The 18,083-nt window shown below is 40.1% G+C and overlaps 1 protein-coding gene across 7 annotated transcripts in view; it reads right to left on the reverse strand.

Moving 5' to 3' along the window:
- Positions 1-18,083, reverse strand: part of LOC133350644 (palladin-like) — a 148,313-nt gene that overhangs the window by 30,288 nt on the left and 99,942 nt on the right. The gene's annotated exons all lie outside the window — the stretch shown is intronic.

Consider the following 18,083-nt stretch of genomic DNA (forward strand, 5'->3'; position numbering starts at 1 on the left):
ATTCACAATCAGTGTAGTGATGCATCAACACAAATTGCGCAATCAAGTCAGGCTAAGTAAACCCACAAGAGTCGATTATGGGCCAAATGGCATCTACCAGCCTGAATTATTACATGACCTCCAGTTAAATAAAGCGTTTTCATACACATAAAACATTTAGGAACATATTGCATTGCACTTAAAAGTTTGAATCAATGATTGGTTGTATATTGGAGAATATAGGTGTGCAGCTTTGAATCAATGCAGATTAAATTGGCATTTAGAACTATTGTGTTCTAACAGCTCTTGCAGAGGCAATTGGCACACGCCATTCACATGCCATGTTCTGCCACGTGGACTGACTGGAGCGCAAGCAACCAAAAGCACTCATTGATGAGTAATGCACGTAACACAATGATCGGATAAATGGGAGGTGCAGCCACAGAAGAGAGCCTGTATTTATGTCAGTGTCAGTATTTCTGACACCAAAGTGTGCTGGCCACAAGTCCGCTTCAAAAGACCGACTCTAGTGCAAACCTTTTGTGCTCGGTCAAGAAACGTGCCGGATGCATCTATGGGGTTCATTGCAAGTGCGATATTGACTTGATGGAATTCCATCCAATGCAAATAGTCTATTTAGGTGCCTTTTTCCAAATCCCCATAGAGTTTACGTCATTCATTGCAAAATACGATGGCACCGCATTGATGAACACCACAATGACCATTTGAGCTTCACATCACAGCTGGTGAGCAAACCTAGAGAGTATTAAAGGAACAGTAGCGAAATGGCGCATGAGTTTCGCTATGAACCTGTCTCCTGAGTTCAGTTGCTCACCATGGACTAACATGAGTGAAGTGATATCTGATGCAAACGACCCCTGCAACTGACATGGTGTGGGAAGGCCGTCATCTAGTTGTGGATTAAAAGGGTCCGCAATTTAAATGATTCAGCAATCAATTGATATAGTCCATTTAATAATTTCAGTAAACCTTAATTATTTAATGATATCCCTCTATGCCCAGAAGCAGTCTTTATGGATGAGCGTATTCACGATCATCCATCGCTTATTATCATTCTCACTCTTATGGTGGCCTACTTTCCTCTGGCTAATTATTTATATCATTATTCGTATCTGATGCTCGCCTTGCCGAGCCAGGCGACTGCCACATCATCAACACAGTTTGGAGGGCACTGAGACCATTCAGATCATAAGAGCAGCTGAAGTGGGAAAATCTGCTAATTTAACAGTCGGGAGTGAAGTGGTATTACACAGGATTGAACTAGCACGCCTGATGATGCAAAGCATCGTGCAATGATATACATTGCTGAGTGGCACAGATTGAGTTATTGTGTGCAATAGAAAGCCCCAGGAAAATAACCAGCCCACGTTAGTTGTATGCCTTACAGTGAGGCAGTTTAGTCAAGTTGCTTCCACAGCAGATATATAAACCACATCAGGCAATATTTTAACAGAGTTGGCTCATCATGACGGATTTGCATCAAGGAAATGGTTTACATTCATGCCTCATTTGGTGAGCCAAACTTCCATAGCATATATCTGCACCAAGGACCAGCGGTTTTGTATAGGTTCATCAACAGACCTCACAAACAGCTTTTCAATGTGATGTTGGGTTTTACTCTCCAATTTATTTGGAATGATGCCCTATGTATTTTTTGCACCACTTACTAAGAGCTTCGTCAGGGCAGTTGCTGAGAGCTCGACATGTGGAGCAAGACATTGGAGTGAAAAGTTGGAGTGAAAAGTTGGAGAAAAACATTGGGCAGAAACTCAAGAAGCTCCCAGCAAGGTGGAGCGAAATGTAGACCATCACGTGCCGAACAACATGCGGTACAACTTTACGTGGGTTATATATCTCCTGTGGAAGTCACTTGAGTGAAATGCCTCACTGCGCGGCAGACATCCAACATGGCTTGTTTATTTCCTGGGGCTTTTTATTTTACACAATAACTCAACCTGTGCCACTGAGCGAAAAAATATATCATTGTACGTACAGTACTATGCTTTGCATCACCAATCCTGCTAGTTGCCAAACAACACGTGGTATACAGCACAACTGTGAAAATATACAAAATTGTAGACTTGGCGAATATACACGGCAGATGTAACAATTCACCAGGGGTGATTGTCAGTCGGGCTAGTTTCCATACCAGAGCCAGATTTTGTCATAAAATTTTACACTTTCAACCTCCGCCACTGTGTAGGTAAATTTTACTAGCAACTTGCAAAGCGGAGATTCCGCTCGTAACTGTGCATTTCAGAAATAATGATCGGTGCTGGTTACAAAATTTTGGAATGGAAGTTTTCAGCCTTCATGTGGCCCACTCTGTGAAGTGAGAAATCATGATGAATGGCATCAACCTGGCGATTGAACATCGATCATCGATCTCCCGGTCTCCAGAGATTGTTTTTTTGCCATCTCGGGATGTATTCTGTCCAAGGCCACTGATGTTACTTAACGATTTTAATGTTGTGAATTGTTTTTTTACCCTTTTATCTGGCAACAAAACTGACACCTTTTTTACGAGGAGTCATGTTTGCATAGACCACAATACCTGCAGTCATAATGCAAACAAAAAACATAACTCTGATAATGTATGCACTGTCCTTGAAGTCGATTGGTCCACACCCGAGACAGCTTTCCTTAGAGCCTAGTCTCACATGGGTTGGACCAGATGACGCCAAAAGGCGCACAACTCAGAGTATGAGAGCTACGGTTAAGCATTTACACCACTGGTGCCTCATTTTAATGTTGTTATGCTGTATATGTTTTATAATCTACGTGTACCTATTTATGATTTTTTTCTTGTAATTCATAGCCAGCATCTGCCCATGATTCTTTACACACTTTTCAATTTACAATAATTGACCTAAATGTATTTTTTTGTCTACGAAATATAGATGAATGAATAATTATCCAAAGACCTTTGTCAAAACAAGTTGCTGTGCTTTCATGGGTTACTGCACCACAGTGGTGACCTTAAGTTAATACAATTATTATAGCAGTGTTTTAAAAGCAAATACTGAATAACGCTGATTCGAGAAAACTGCAGTGCCAACTTACATTGCTCTGTCAACACCAACCACATTCTGTTCAGAATTTGTCGTAGATAAAATCTTAATCACAAATACAACTTCCGGAACAAATCCACTGAATGGAGTTAAGTATTGCATTTTATGCACTTCAAAGTACTACAAAACGGTACATTAAACATCGAGCTATTTTTATCGTACAAAGTTACTATGTTACTCCACAAAAATGTTCCATTTGCAAAATAAACCGTGCAGCTTATCAGTCTGTCATTAATAAAGGAAATAGGAAAGAATGTAAGCTGTCTTGTGAGAAAGTGAATTTAAAGTGATGTATGAACTGTGAAAAAGAATTATTTGCAGCTGAAGACAGAGCCAGGCCTGTGGTTGGCGCAAGGTCTGTACTGTTGTGACTGAGCGACCTTTCCGATTAGAAAGACACAGAGCAGACAGCATCACTTTGTACAAACATATACTTCTTTAAATAGAGCACAGTACTTAATGCTAACTTAGGGGCCATGTGGGAATGAATAATACAGTTTAGTTAGGGGATTAAAAAAACATACATAATATGCACAAGATTTTAATTTACAACTATGTTCTGTAATGAAAACATTACTTGTGAAATAAAAAAGAGGTATTTTTCCAAGTGTTAAAAATGTTTTGCAAACCAAGTGCAGTATGACCCCGAATATTTAAAAAGAAATGAAAATATTTCTACAAAGAAAAAACATGCACATAAGTACAAGCATGATGTATAATCCAGCTGAATAATCAAGCTTTATATATCAACAATAAGTACACTGTGGAAAGGCAGTGTATTAACAAGTACGTGTAGATACAACAATTTTCCATCCAGCAATGGATACAGAGTCTCCTCATGCCATGCCGGTCCTGAGAGGATTTGACTATACTTCACTACACTGGTTAATGTGAGATGGTAAAATGGGGATGCATCAGTTGCCACTGATGCAAGTCGTGGCCTGGAATTTAACTTAGGTCAAAGGGTTGGTGCAGCGTGCTAAACACTGCGCTACAACTTTACGTTAATAGGGGCAATACATTTAATCTCTATTGAGGTTCATTGAATGCTGCAAATCAAGGTCATGATTCGATTCAATGATACATTTTTTTAACGATGTAGAGAATGTAGTGGCTTGTGGTTCCTGGGAACTCGTCAAAATCACACATCATTTTTAAAAGGTTAAAGCAAATATGGCAAGTGCAAGTATCCAAAATAACTTGGCATGGGGTTGTCCATATTCTAAATTAATTGTATTCTCGCTACAGTATAGCTCAGATTAATTTGTGGCATAACATGATGTAAACATGTAATGCAACACCCTCTATAAATATAATACATTCAATAGCTCTTCACCTCAAAATTTTTACAATATTGCATCTAGTACTGCTATTACTCTATATAATGCCATAATCATAAATGTATCAGTAACATCACATCACAATGTCAACCACTATCACGATCCAGTTTTGGCTAATGATGACAAACTTTTGGAAAAATAAATAAACAGTAAATGCCACATATGTGCATACACGGTCTAACCGTAATTTTCTGAAAATGTTCACGGAACCAATCTTTTCACTTATCCGCCTATACGGTGCCACAGTCCCCAGCAGGTCCGATAGGCAACGTTGCAGCGTATATGGAAAAATAAACCTTGCTCTGTTCCAAAAACCCACGAGCGTCAACTGGGTTTGCAAACAACAACACACGCATCTGAGCCTTTATGGAGACTTGCATGACGTCAGAGTCTTGCACAACATGGCATGCACAGAGGCTGTATAATTACGATTAGGGTAATTTATCCAGGTCTGCTTCTGGGCTGTAAACGTACGCAACATGTTTTCCTTTTTAATGGTGAAGCTGAGTAGTAATATATCAGTTAAAGGGACGTGGGTAATCAGTACATTGTAATATCACTTTAAATTCTCTGAACAATTAAATACACTTAATTCGTCACACCAAAATAGAAAGATTTGCGAATAAACGTCATGACTTTGAATAAAAGTCAACGTTTATCGAATTTACTTGGGAAAAGGCCCCGCTTCAGCAAACATGTCAAGCTTGTGGGTGCAAACATAAGCATCTGTTCTGACACATTCAGCAAAGTTTGCCTTCATATTGCTTACCAACTGTAACTCATTCAAGGCAATGATTTCCAGGACAAAATTGAGCTGGATGGTCCATTTTATGAGCACTTTCTTTCCTTTTAACAACTATTCAAAGCCCTTGCCGACATTTAACCTACATTTTATGTGTCTATATACCTTTTAAAACACACATACAAGCGGTATACATATACTGTAAAAATATATTTACAGACAGGGAGGCCGTTTGACATTTAGTATCTGGAATATTTACTATCATTTTACTTTAGGTTATGAACATTATGTAGCAGCTGCCGAACTGACAATTGGTATATGGCCCAAGGGGGTAGAATCAACTTAATTCATTCACTGCCAGATCACTGAGCAAACTCATTCCCGTTGATAGTCATGGCTGCAAACGCAACGTTACACGCAGCTTTGGGGCAAAGTTGATTATTTCCGCTGTGAATGGCAAGTAAGGCTAAACGATTAATCGATTTCAAATCGAAATCTGAAACAATGCGATTAGCAAATCGCAAAGGTTGAGATTTTTTGCGATTTGAAACGTCCTATTACTTTCTTATTGGAATTGTTATATATTTTTTTATTATTAAAACTTTATTTATTTAACTTAACAATTGTTCTATGTGTGATTGCTATATTTCAATTAAAACATTTTAATAAATACGTTGGAAGCAATTAATATATTAAGTGTTCATCCCTGCATTCGAATATATAGAGCAGTTCAAATTTTGATGGTATCATGTGGTAATGCTCATCACATGTTTTAAATCTATTGCACAGTGAATATTGAACTGAAGCTTGACTTTTAAAAAAATGTAATCGCAAATCAAATCGCAATATCTGTCAGAAAAATCGCAATTAGATATTTTCCCCAAATTGTTCAGCCCTAATGGCAGTGACACGCCTAAGTAAAATCCGCCAAAGGCAGCTCGTCGTCGTCTTTCTCAAGGCACATTTTCCCATTTCCACTGAGTCTATTATGGAGTAACTTGAGCCCCCTGCTGAAGCTGTGAAGGTGAAAGGCAATTTGATATTACTGCAGGTAACAGAATGCTCCCGGGCAGAGATTTTTCTTTTCTTTCGATGAACACGTGCGGAGAGAGCATTTATTTGGTTTAACACGTCGTGACTTTACCGAAAGAACCAAGGAGTAATTCCTGCAGTCACGAAAGCTTCGAATCGAGTATTAACACGTAGGCTTTCGCGACCAATATCATCCATAAGATGGTTTTTTTTGGGTTAGATCGCGTAAATATATAAATGTGTCGTTAAAACCCGCCACCACCCCACACAACCAACTAGTAAGGGTTGTCACGTAAACGGAAGCATTTATTTGGACAACTTAATGATGACGTCACCCTGCTGCTGCTCTATATAAGAACGGGAGACACAGGAGAGCCTCACCATTCTGGCGAATTGCCCGATGATGCTGGTTGCAATTACCAGCGAAACGTCGTACTCAAGTTGTAAATGTTGTGGCTTCAACACACCGGTGGGCTAAAGCAGTGAACTATTTGTCTTTGTCAACGTGACACATTTTTACTGATTGGCCGTGTCGGGTGGTGGAGGGTTACGACACATTTATAAATAAACGCGATCTAAACCCAAAAACGTTGATTATGAATAACATTGGTCGCGAAAGCCTACGTGTTAAACTAACTTTCTTCTCGCCTATTTTATAATTCAGTTGCATTATTTAGGCCGACTCAATGAGTCCCAAAATTGTCGACAGATGAATTACAAGGGATTTGACTAGAGATGGCCTTAATCTAAGTTGTCTTGAGGTTGTTGTTTGACTTGCATCCCACTGGGATTTTTGCACACAACGTTGGTGTACGGTGCTTTTTTCTGGAATTTTTTAAGTTTTTTTCCTGGATTTTCTGTTTGCACTTAGTCACATAGTCACTTTAAGATGTTTTCTTGTTCATGTTTTTGTTTGTTGCGGTTGCACCCGATTCGAGAGCCGAATGGCTCACAGGGCTATACCAAATAAATGAAACTGAAAGATGAACATGCGAAATATGCGCGCTGAAGAGCATGAGCTCGTGCCGCATGCATCAGCTCGGGTGCCGGAGATACGAGACCACGTGGCATCGCAGGACTGTGTGGGATGATGGCAGCCGTGGGAGGCCTTTCCTCTCGCCTTAACTGATAACCACGAAACATGCAAATGTAGAGGTTTTTCGTAAGACAGATAATTATTCAGGCTGCATTTGTCACCGTACTTTAGTCTGTTCACGGGACAGATTTGCATGTAATTTTGTATTTAAATACAGGGATGCAACAGTGGTTATAAACCCCAAATTTGCTCCGTGAAATATTTTCAAACGTTGCTTCTCAGTCACTCTGTATGCGTAGTTTACCATGTGGTTACACTTTACCATTATTGATACGGTATGAAATAGACGTGTTTTATTTTTGGTAGAAAAATAGTTACTTAGATAATTAATGTGAAAATGTAACGACAAACACAATTGCCAAGCATCCGCGAACACAGAGAATATACATCATGTGTTTTAAATCACAGTAAAATAAAACCATATAGCAATCATGAATGCACGGCACACATACGCAACCATATGTATGGACATGTGAATGTGTTGATATTTTCATAAACACGCACATATAAACGTACACATATTTGAAAGGGCGCACATTACTGTATTCGTGATCATAACTCGCATCCAGACGGTTTCCAAGCAATGTCATGCCTGTTCACATCCAAGAATAAATTAATTAAGATCGAGACGGGCAGTGATCACTCAATCATTTGTTACAAATTGCAAGTGTTTCACGACTGCAGTGACTTGCATGTAGCCGTACACTGCGTAAACAGCCCTTTTGCCAATCCACTGATGGACAAAGGCCTCCTCATCTCACGTTGGTGAAGGGGGTTGTTTGACCGTACTTATCCATGCTGATAATTGGTTTTTTACCCTTCTATCTGGCAACAAAACTGACACATTTTTACAAGGAGTCATGTTTGCATAGACCGCAATACCTGCAGTCATAAATACAAACAAAAGACATAACTCTGATAATGTGCACTGTCCTTGAAGTTGATTGGTCCACACCCGAGACAGCTTTCCTTAGTCTCACATGGGTTGGACCAGATGACGGTGGGAGGTGTGGGTTGGCGGGTGGGGACCTGGCTGTTTCAGATTTCACTTGACACTGATGTTAGCCGTGAACCGAGGTCACCATGTTCAAAGCACAGTGCACAAACCTCTGTACCACCATTCCCTGTTATGGAATATACGGTGATCGTAAATGATCATTTGCATTAAGTCTCTATGCACGATTGACACCTTGTAGTTTAACTGGAACACTACTTGCGCTTATCAGTGAACTCGCACACACTCACACCACTGTACACATATATATACAAACACAACAATGTAGCACAGTACGGTATATTCAATTAACGGAGGGTAACACGAGCACTGCAATTGACTGCGCATCTGATCAGATTTTCATACCCCTGAAATGTACAAAATGTTATAGAATGGGGCTCGTGTATGCACAGATGGCCCTGATGTCATGTGCAGCTCGCTCATATAAGCACGCATCCATCTGGATGCTGCTAATCAGGTGCGAATTTGCGTGGCTTTGATGCTGCGTTGTCCTCGAGCGACCTCCATGGCAATACCATTACAAGCCTGACACCCGGTATACGCATTCGATAATTGGCACAATTCTTCGTGTTATGTACGCAAGTTTGCGTACATAACACGAGCATGTGACAATGCGCACTTCGCCCCGTAGCAACTAAACCAGCGCTTCATCTTCTTGGTTCTTTCGGTAAAGTCACGTAGAAGGGAAATAATAAAGTAATAAAGGCAAAAAATAATTAAATAATATGAAATAATATTATAAATATTATTTTATTTTATTATTTCCCTTCTACGTGACTTTACCGAAAGAACCAAGAAGATGAATCCCTGCAGTCACGAAAGCTTTAAATCGAAATTTAAACCAGCGCTCTTCACTCGTTTTCATTTCCGCCGAAGAAGACATCGTCAGTGTGAGGGCCGCCACACCGTCCCGCAAGTGGGAGTTGTTTTCACTTGTTGTGTATTGTCGGGGGCCGCGTTAAAGGCTACCAGTAGCCACCAGTGGCCCGCGGGCGTTGCAGTGAAGAACCACTGAACTAAAACTACAGGATGCTTCAAAAAAATGTTAACACTTCGGAGAATTTTGCAACAATTCCGCAAGAAATGCGCCTCTGGGCTCTAGAGACCACCTGGAGAAGATTCCAGGCACGTTGACAATGATGGCGAACAAGTGGAGACTGACTTTTTAAAGCTATTAACAAACATTTGCCATCATGTTATTGTGTATTGTCCGTTCTATTTTCCCTTATAAACTAGTCCCATATATGTGTTAACATTTTTTTGAAGCAGCCTGTATTTTTATTTACCAGGTAAAGCCCACTGAGCTCTTTTCCAGAGGCAACCTGACCACGCGTGATAGTTCGCAGTGGCTTTATGTACGCACATTATGTCTGCTGAACTTCTTTCGCACCGTACATAGCCAACTCACAGCAGCCAAATAATCTCAACACAAGTTTCTAAATGTGGAGGGGAGCAAAACCGGAGGACCTGGAGAAAAATACATGCGACCACCACCGGGAGAGGGAGCACGCAAACTCCAAATCAACAGGGTCGGGGTCGAGGGAGATAACATCTTAAAGCGTGTAGAATTGCCATTTTGTTTAAATGTATCCTCTAATTTCACAATGGCAGTGACGTCACAAGTGACTGCTGACTGAAGACAATTGAACTTATTGTGAAGTGGGATCACCTGTATCTATATCAAGTAACATGCTCACGTTGCCAAAGCAAAGGCACATTCCAAATGACACCTACGGCCAACTTTAATATGTATCACAAGTTTACGATCTGTTCAGTAGCGCCTCTGTTTAAACGACACGTTGACATTAAGCTGCGTTATATATGGTGTCCTTGGGTGAGGATGTAGCTTACGCAAAACAACAACCGAGAGAGATTAATGGCACTCTTACAAACACCAACAAGACATAGGCACAATAGAAAAGCACTCCCGTATTTGAATGGATTATATTGCAGGTTACGTTACTGTACATCACTTAAACGTAACGCATCAAATTACATATCCTTTATAGATCTCTATACTGTTCTAAAGCTACACAGCATCAATTGACCCTTTAGCGTGATTGTCATGTCCTTGGACAGCATACTCACTATCCGTGGGGTGATTACCCAGATTGTAATTGATCATGCTTGTGAAAAACAATTATCATATATTTACTTGAGTGCTAGTTCTATAATGTGCTGCTAATCACTCGTTGAGAGTCAGTGACTCATATTCTCATACATTGTATGATTTCGCCCATATTCTATGTAGGTGCATAATAAATACGCTGCACTGTATTGTGAATTGACATGTGTTGTGCATCGAGCGCGTTTTTGTTTCATTTAATTGGGCGGAACCTTCCCCCCCCCCCCCCCCCCATTGCCCTGGATAAACGAGCATTGCCTGTAAATTTCGATTTAAAGCTTTCGTGATTGCAGGGATTCATCTTCTTGGTTTTTTCGGTAAAGTCACGTAGAAGGGAAGTAATAAAATAATAAAACACCTGAAGACGGCTGCTTGCGTTGTAGCCGAAACGTCGTGAGAATTATTTTATTATGTTTTATTTTTTATTATTTTATTACTTCCCTTCTACGTGACTTTACCGAAAAAACCAAGAAGATGAGCATTGCCTGTGTTGCACAATCAAATGAGTCAGTCCCCGTCTACTCGAACGAACAGCGAGATGGTAACTGGGGTCTGACATTGCCATGCTGGGCCCCTGTCTGTCCATAGGGTTGACCATTGTTGATTCCTCACAAAATAGCACGCACGTGCATCTACCCCGTAGTGACGATGGTTAAATTGACCCCCTGTACAAATTGCAAGTGATAAATATGATACAACAAAACACACACGCTCATAACTAGTCATATATATATGAAGGCCGTACAGTGCAAATACAACTACATACCCAGAAGTAGTATCCAAGCGCCAAAGTGGAATACATTGTTGTACGATGCGTAGCTCACGTGCATGATTTCAGAATAACACCAGAGTAGGTTTCACTGTAAGCTCACATTTCCATTGTTCGAAAGTGGTGCACAAGAGCGTTTGAAACGTCCTAAGAAGGGCTCTTACTTCGCTCCGCAAGCAGATGTGCCGAAAGCATTAAATTAATATATGAAGGGAGAACAATGGCTCCGCTTGTGAAATTTGCAGCTGAGTTTAAAATACTGTGGAAGGCGATCCAAGTTGGGCGAGTGCCAGGGCACTAAATGGAAATCAAGCATCAGAGGTGCATATTTTCACTTAATGAGCAGGGGGCGTGCAGTCTTCTTCAGTCGGAGAGGCCCCCAGGAGGCCAAAGGCACGGCGGGTTTTAGCCGAGAGAACACAGAGACTCGGGGTTAACAGCCCGGTGTGGGATCAACACCGCAGATGCCAAGCGTTTCCTGTGCAAATGCATGATTAATAGAGATTGCATATTATTTCTGGAGTCAAGAAGCAAGAAATTGTATAATTCCCTTTTGAGGGCCAGCACATGACAGCATTCCGCTTGTCTTGTTCGACAATGCTGCATCGGTCAACTGCTTGCCAGGCAGAAATATGCATTGCAAACAATCGTGAAACGTTTTAAGTTTGTGCAGCATTTTGTAAATTAACATTCGTGAAAGATATCTTGGCATTCTTAATTTTGGAGCTTTCGTGACTGCAGGAATTATTCTTTGGTTTTTTCGGTAAAGTCACGTATACAAATAAAATAATATAATTAAATAATAGCATACGACGTTTCGATTGCAACACAAGCAATCATCATCAGGTATAATGAAATAGCGACATAGAATATAACCAGAAAACTATAGACAGACATATAAGCAGACAGATATCACCAAGATACATAGAGAGAGCAACCCAGGTACAGAGAGAGGTGATCGTCTCTGTGGGGTGGCCTTAAATAGACAGAGGGGGGCGGAGGCAGAGAGAGGGAGGGGGTAGGGAAAACATTTACATGTCAATGAGTACGAAGGGAGGGGAGTAAGGTAAGCAGGCTTAGAGGGAGACAGAACACACTAAATTAAATAACCTAGCAAAGTATATAACATTTCGATACTTTGCTAGGTTATTTAATTTAGTGTGTTCTGTCTCCCTCTAAGCCTGCTTACCTTACTCCCCTCCCTTCGTACTCATTGACATGTAAATGTTTTCCCTACCCCCTCCCTCTCTCTGCCTCCGCCCCCCTCTGTCTATTTAAGGCCACCCCACAGAGACGATCACCTCTCTCTGTACCTGGGTTGCTCTCTCTATGTATCTTGGTGATATCTGTCTGCTTATATGTCTGTCTATAGTTTTCTGGTTATATTCTATGTCGCTATTTCATTATACCTGATGATGATTGCTTGTGTTGCAATCGAAACGTCGTATGCTATTATTTAATTATATTATTTTATTTTTATACGTGACTTTACCGAAAAAACCAAAGAATATCTTGGCATTATTAAACAATGTAAAAAGAGATGTTTTTGTTTCAACTCGAATTTTTTTTCTGTCATTTCTTTAAAACCTTAACTTTCACCTTCTTGGCGAGCACTGTATATTAATTAATTTGAATGCGATACAATATTGCCACACTTCTACTCATTACAAAAACAATATTTTAAAGGGGCTTATTTTTTCATGAATCATCACAAAGGGTGACAGTTGCCATGAGCGTGCCAACATCAGGTGTGGTCAGTAGTTATTGGACACAATTATTGTGTTGAATTAAATTTTCATTATTTTAATTCTGGCACACCTGCTTGGCAACGCCACAAAATCCAGATTTTCCAGTCCAGCCACTAAAAACAAAACTCATTTCTGCTGCTATAATCAACTTTAACTTACTTTTGTATGTCTTGTATTTAAATACGCCTTTTAAACTTACTTCATTGAATATTAAAATGGTGATTGGTAATAATATGTAATACTGTCATCACTGCTGTCAATACTCATTGAATAATACGTGCGCTCATTAATTATAATTGTAACACCTACTCCAGTTTCCGAACATATGCTAGAGATGGTCTCTGCAAATCGCACAGACCCTCTAGAGGCCCGAAAGCAGACCTTCACGCGTCTAACCACAGGCCCAAGGTCTCCGCTCAAGAATAGATGGCGGTTTAGGGGGCAATCAGCTGCTTCAAGCAGCTGTAAGCTTCCCCCCAGTAAAGCGAACTCCGTTTTACTGCAACTCCCGCAGATAACGCCACTGCTCACATTTGGTTTGTGTGCACGCCAAAGTGGCAATCATAGATGTATAACCTGCCATCCACCCCGCCTCAGACTAAACCATGGGGCTACAATGTAAGCAAAGATTCGATCGAACGTTTTTGTGCTCTATCATGTGGCTTTAGCGGGGGGCGGGTCGAAAATTCCAATACATTTTCAAACCTGTGGCTTCAATTCATATCTGGCTTTTGCACCCTGGCAATTATTAATTGGAATACAAGGCAAATATTACCCAACAGTGGCATTCAATTAAACGCATAAGCAGAGCTGGCATGTAGAATAGAACTTACTGTCAGATATTGACAACTGCATTAAGGGACATTGCTCTTGAATAACAAGCATGGGAGATTCGTGCACATGTCTTCCAGAGGAGCCAAAAGTGATTGAGTGTACCTCTAACTAAGCGGATATATGAACCTTATGGCAGGACCCCGGGGTCCCGAATAAACGGAAGTCAAAATCGTAATTAATTAATGTAATTTTGGCGATTCAGTCCCACCTGGAGCGGATCATTCTGTTGTCATGTCGTCCAAGCGCAGCAGCGAGGACGAATGCGCATAAGAGCTGAACAAGCGAATGCATTCCATGCTCGGGTATGGGCAGGATCATAAGTGCGCCTTTTGGCGTCATCTGGTCCAACACCATGTGAGACTAGGCTCTAAGAAAAGCTGTCTCGGGTATGGACCAATCAATTTCAAGGACAGTGCATACATTATCAGAGTTGTGTTTTTTGTTTGCATTCCGACCGTAGGTATTGTGGTCAATGCAAACATGACTCCTTGTAAAAAAGGTGTCAGCTTTGTGGCCAGATAAAAGGGTAAAAAAACAATGATCAGGATCATAAGTCTTATCCAAAGCTGCTCAAACTACCTACACAACTTAAGTCCTTTATTTGTCATAACAGTATGCATAATACAATTAAACTGCTCTCTTATCTTCATTATTATTTGTGACCTACCAATGTCTGCAGCCAGGATAAATCGATGACAATCCTATTACCTGCAGATATTTAACAGATGAGATGCGTTGCACCGTTAATTCCTCCTGTTTGATAATACTTCTCTTGTCCGTATGCATCTGTGCAGATATTTTTTTTGCGGTTAAACCATAGTCCCCACATACCGCTCGTATCAATGCGAATAAGAGGAGCGGCGACCCACGACTCTGTAGTGTAACATTGGTATAAACGCTTGTTACAATATGAACAGCGCATTGAAAACGCGTACTATTTTACGTACTGTTTACAAAGTGTGTTCACAAAGCCACACTGAGAAACACGATGATTGACAGAGGGGTGTAAATTATTTTTTATAGTGTATTTAAATAGAGGTACTGCAGGTAAGTAGTTTCCAGTTTTAAAGGCATAGTTTGACAAGACAACACATGCGACCATATTTCAAAGCCATTGGTGAAAAAAGCAAAGATTTTGTTGACATTATAATTTGATGTTTATGCGAGAGCCGGGGGCTTATGGGACCCCGGGGGTCCCGCCATGAGGTTCATATGCCTGGAAATGATCAGTTTGTTTGCACAGTATGAGTTGCCTAGCAGTGCAAACATTTATTCTTTCAAGATCAATGAGAACCCTACCTGCTATGGTGGTAGTTATGTCTTGACTCAAGACAGTACAAGATAACAGCCTATACAAAAACAACCTTTCACACGCACCTTTTTCTTTTACAGATTACCACATTTAAATGCAAGTAAAGCCAAATTGTCTATTAGAAATATAATTAAAGCATTTACAACTCAGGTGTGATCAACTGGTGTTAAATATCAATTGCTTAATCGATTCATGATTAACAAAGCTTTGTAAAAGTGTGGCATGGTTTAAGCTTGTTTTTTTAAACATTACATTTAATTGTGAATACATTTTGGTTGCAATCATATAACCATTTATTTATTTGGGGAATCAAGCATTACAATATTCATGTTCAGAACAATTTCCACAGCTGTTTATTAGCGATAACATGATGATCTTTAAAACCTTATGGTTGCTCTGATAGAACGCTCTTAATATGCTGTAGTAAATGTAAAAGTACAGCAGATTCCATTCATATAAAAGTGAAAATGAGAGTTTGAAATCACTAGGGTTACCTGCTGTGTTTCACTGCAATGAACATTACATCTTGTGTATTGCCTGTTATGCCACAATGGTTGTAGACACAGTAGACAACTTTGCTGACCTGTACGAAATAATTTCAGCTCTTCACGTTACCTGGGATTGAACTGAATTAGTATTGGACTTGAAAATTAAATATCCCTTCGAAAACTTTAAAATTGTTGGTGCCATAAAATATTTTTTTTATGAAATCACATATTCATTATAACTGCTTAAATTGTAAACCTCTAACATCCAAACAACCAGTGCACACGATTAACTTATCCTGGCTCTGTGTCCCTATATTACATATCTTGCTTCCATCATTTGTTCACCGAGGGTGTGTGGGTTGTTTGCGTGGACTCGATCATGCACTGCACGAGGGCTTTCCCATCAGCTTCTACTTAAAAGCATTACAAAGAATAAAAGGCGGTAAAGGTGCAACCCTAAAAAGTGCTTGCTCATGCCACTGTCGGCAGAAGCCCCAGACAGTCCATCAGAGGGAGCTCCGGACAGTGTGTCTAGAGGAATTTTTGGTCTACTCTTCTATGCTGACCCAGACGTCTTTGAAGAGGTGGGTCCACCCACGCTTTACCCCACCACACGCAACCTGCAGATGGACTTTGGTGTACCCGTTTAGACTGCTGAGTGGACAGAGTTGGGGGCTGTAATAAACTCGCCCATTGTTGGAACTGGTGCGTCAAAATCAAACCCTGCACGTTGTCATTATTTTTAACAACGGAAGAGTTCTTGAAAAAAGGTTATTTTCATATAAAAATTAGTTTTAACTTCAACAACGCAAAATGCATCTTAGGGTCAACTTAAAACACGGGGTATCCTTTTCAAACACCAAAACTCAACGAACGGAAGTTTGCAAACAAGCGTTGAGCCCAATGTTACCGACTGTCGACACCACACGCACCTCTTAGTGGCCATCTGGTTACAGTTTCTGATCTTTGAAACCGGGGCAAATAACAAGCAGAGACAATTACAACTGCGCACTTTGCATGCTGAACACGCGGGCCTCTGTGCTCTCCTGCTGGCATTGGTAATGATCATGCAATAAACTGTGCAAAGAGTAAGCCATTATGTTCTCATGGCACGGTCAAATGACGGTGACGGTTGTAATCTTCATATGTGTCTCACAATGACATTGGCGTCATTTTTAGAATGGCAAGGGATATATTACGTTGCAAAAAGTGGCATTGCTTATATTATACCTTTCATTGCACCATGATAAAAGACACGACAGCAATTGCTCAATTGCATTTGCTCCACTATAATCAACGTATCAAAACTTTACAACCACTTATTTTACGTAGCACTTAAGTTTACTTTGAGACTTTTATTTAAAGAAAAAATTTCGAGGTGAATTATTCTACTGTACGTATTTCTTTGTTTACATAAACATGACTTTAAACATCCAACGAACCGAAAATCATTAAATTCAACGCACACAAGCACATACAATTTTTTTAAAATCTTCAAAATCCGAGCTTGAAGTTGCATGGATTTTCACTTAAGCCTCACAAAATGCAGCGGCATCCCATCCGACGCAGCTGCAATTTAAACCACAAACTGGTACCGCCCTCTCTCTGGCATGTGGCATTTGTCACCGTGCCACCGAGTCCTGTAATTACAGGATTTAGCACAGGGCTGCTATGGTCTGGCAACGCTACACGTCCGCTAGTTAGTCCCGCCTGCTGTTTTACGTGTCTGGCTATTTGCAACCTTCCACTGGTTTGTGTCAGCTTGGACAAAAAATAAGTTCTTCACCATTCTGTCCCTTTAACTTTTTAAATGCGAGTAACCGTAAAGTTAAAGCGGTAAAATGCCTTAACATTTCTCCAGCAAGGTATACAAATGGGAAATATTGTTCTTAACGACTGTTGCTGTGTATGGGTAACCTAATAACACTTTGTTTTTTAACTTCAATGTGAGTTTGAGTAAGAAAAAATGTCCCATAAGACATTCAGCCTCAACAGCACTGGCTTGAAAATTGTTATTCTCCCGATTACGTTATTGGGGCACAGATGTCTGTTTACTTTTAATATAACACACGGTCCTCTATTTGCTTACTTATTAAAATATTCACTTACGCAAACAGTTTTTTATATACCAAATGCACTATGATTGCACGTGTTGTGCTTTGACTCAGAGCTCTTACTTGATACTCTTTAACATTATTTAGAATGCTTGCAAGGGAAAAAACGTGTGTTTATATATTAAACTCCACTATATGAGGTAACACTGATAAAGATGGCTGAAGAGCCAGTGTGAGTAGTTTTGGGTAATTTAAGAAACAAATGTTTAACTCTGCAGATTATTTTCATGGTGACACGTGTACAATACAGCTTTGTTGAACAAATAAGTACTTCATTTATGCTTTTCAAAATGTTGAAAGCGTTAGCATGAAACACAGGTAAACGCTTGTCTTGTTAATCATTGGTTCAAACAAAACTGGACAATTTGGCATTCAAATAAATCAAAGGGTTAAAATG

The sequence above is a fragment of the Lethenteron reissneri genome, chromosome 34 (assembly GCF_015708825.2).
Source record: "Lethenteron reissneri isolate LAM-NWPU_2019-01 chromosome 34, ASM1570882v1, whole genome shotgun sequence".
Classification (NCBI taxonomy): Eukaryota; Metazoa; Chordata; class Hyperoartia; order Petromyzontiformes; family Petromyzontidae; genus Lethenteron; species Lethenteron reissneri.